This window comes from Nerophis ophidion, linkage group LG23, assembly GCF_033978795.1.
Source record: "Nerophis ophidion isolate RoL-2023_Sa linkage group LG23, RoL_Noph_v1.0, whole genome shotgun sequence".
NCBI classification, from domain to species: Eukaryota; Metazoa; Chordata; class Actinopteri; order Syngnathiformes; family Syngnathidae; genus Nerophis; species Nerophis ophidion.
This window is the reverse complement of record NC_084633.1, coordinates 8,972,141-8,974,640: the sequence shown is the minus strand read 5'-3', so window position 1 is coordinate 8,974,640 and position 2,500 is coordinate 8,972,141. Positions and strand designations below refer to the sequence as shown.

General features: G+C 35.4%; 1 long non-coding RNA gene across 2 annotated transcripts in view; it reads right to left on the bottom strand.

Annotated features, from left to right (window-relative positions):
• Positions 1-2,500, bottom strand: part of LOC133541864 (uncharacterized) — a 74,103-nt gene that overhangs the window by 37,899 nt on the left and 33,704 nt on the right. For both annotated transcript variants that reach the window (XR_009803989.1, XR_009803990.1), the window contains exon 3: positions 2,446-2,500. This exon is cut by the window's right edge and continues 54 nt beyond it. This is a non-coding gene — a long non-coding RNA (uncharacterized LOC133541864). The remainder of the gene's footprint in view (positions 1-2,445) is intronic.

Sequence of the window (2,500 nt, the reverse complement as noted above, 5' to 3'; positions counted from 1 at the left end):
TGTCCCGATATCTCTGATTCAATGTTGTCTTCCCCTGCTGGCCTCCAAAGTCAGACCGGGGCCACGTGAAGCCTTTTAGTTGTAAATTGCCAAGAACAGTGTCAACCCCCACCGTTGAAACGGTGTGGTTTTGAACCGCCTCCTCCACGCCGTGTTTTTGGAATCACTTCCAGCTGCTCCACGGCCACTAATGGCACCTAGGGCCCGCAGTGCTGTTTTAACACTCGCCAACATTCAGCCCCCTCTTGCCTGCTAGAAGCTAAAGAGTTTTTTTTTTTTAACTATTGTTAAACAAATTATTTCTGCCCATAATGTGAGTAACGCAAAAAAAAAACAAAAAAAACAATGTCGAAGTTTAAATAGCTTCTTGTCAGACTAAAGTCAGCATAAAACAAGCTCGTGTCACAACAGGCAATTTGTGTTTCGACTCGCGTCAAAAGTTTGAGAACCTCGGTCCGTCTTTCCGAGGCTATCGGCGGAATCATCTTCGCTGGGGGAGTACTCCCTGATAATCTCTGACCCCGTATGCCTGTCACTCATGTTGCCAAAGTCAACAAGAGCGAGTGTGTGGGCGGGCATCACGTGATTGAACGAGCAGCATCTTGCTTTGAAGGGTAGGGGAAAAAATTGTGTCTAAAAAGAATGTCAGGAAGGGAATTTCTCCTGTTAATTGGTTTCGGAAATGACGACGATAAATGAATTTTTGCAAACTAAAAATGATCAATTTTAAATAAAGTATTTTCAAAGCTAGAGAAAACGGTTTACATTCTTTCTAAATAAGCTTTTCAACAATATGAGAGTTCTCTAGGCCAGTGGTCCCCAACCACAGGGGCCCGATTGGTACCGGGCCGCAGAATAATTTTTTATTCATTTTTATAAAAATAAAAATAAGAAAATAAAATATATATATATATATTTTATTTTTATTAAATCAATATAAAAAACGTAATATACACTTACAATTAGTGCACCAACCACAAAAAACTCCCCTTTTCATGACAAAGAAGAAAAAAAAAATGAAAAAAAAGGATTTTGAATTTCTTTTAAACGTTTTGTTCTGGAAAATCTCAAAGAAATAATGATTTGTCTTTGTTAGAATATATAACAAATTGGACCAAGCTATAAATCTAACAAAGTGCAGATTGGATTTGAACCTATTTAAAACATTCTAAAATTAATCTTAATCAGGAAAAATTACTAATGATGTTCATAAATTCTTTTTTTAATTTTTTCAAAATGATCCGGATTAGCTATTTTTTCGGTTGAATTTTTTATTTTAAAGAAGTAAAATACAGCTCTATGTCATCAGTTTCTGATTTATTAAATTGTATAACAGTGCAAAATATTGCTCATTGGTAGTGGTCTTTCTTGAACTATTTGGAAAAAAAGATATAAAAATAACTAAAAACGTGTTGAAAAATAAACAAGTGATTCAATTATAAATAAAGATTTCTACACATAGAAGTAATCATCAACTTAAAGTGCCATCTTTGGGGATTGTAATAAAGATCCATCTGGTTTCATCAACTTCATTGTAAACATTTCTTCACAAAAAAAGAAATATTTAGCATCTATATGTATGAAACATGTCCACAAAAAAATCTAGCTGTCAACACTAAATATTGCATTGTTGCATTTCTTTTCACAGTTTATGAACTTACATTCATATTTTGTTGAAGTATTATTCAATAAATATATTTATAAAGGATTTTTGAATTGTTGCTATTTTTAAAAAAATCTCACGTACCCCTTGGCATACCTTCAAGTACCCTTAGGGGTACGCGTACCCCCATTTGAGAACCACTGCAAAATAGTAATGCTGCCTGCGGCTGAGCCAATCAGAGGCCACGATACTGAAAAGCGCAATTTGATTGGTTTGGTCTGAATCAGCCAATACTATTTAGTATTGATATTTGTCGTTTATTTTACCATTGTAATGCTTGGAAATGCATAATTTAGGACGAAACGTATGTACAATATGTTTAAAAAATAAAATAAAATAAAATCTCCCCCAAATATGTAGAGAAGTAGATTATTTTTATAGTTATGAGAGCATTTCGTGTGCATTTCTTAATTCTAAATCTAGTTTTTAGTACAGCTATTGATTGACAACGACTACAGTAAATGTAATCTCACTGCAAGTAGAACTCATATATAGGAAATAAAGAATAAACTAATGCATCTTGATTAATAAGTTAAGCATTGTTCTTCTACGTGCTCGTTAGTGAAGGGTTCCAAACTTCACTTTGGAATAGCCTTGAAGCAAAGTCTGCATGCATTTGTTCTCGTGTGTGTTTGCAGAAAGGTGTGTGTGTACGTAAGTGTGTTTGCACGTGTGTATAGTCACGATTGCTTATGAACCATGCAGGCCCGGTCAGATGCTAATTACGGCATGAACCGTTTCCCTGTGTCTCTTCAAGAGGGGCATGCTACATCTGGTCTTACGTCCTAATAGCTTATTGTAGTTGTCTCCGCCAGCCCCCAGTCTGCTTGGGGGCCT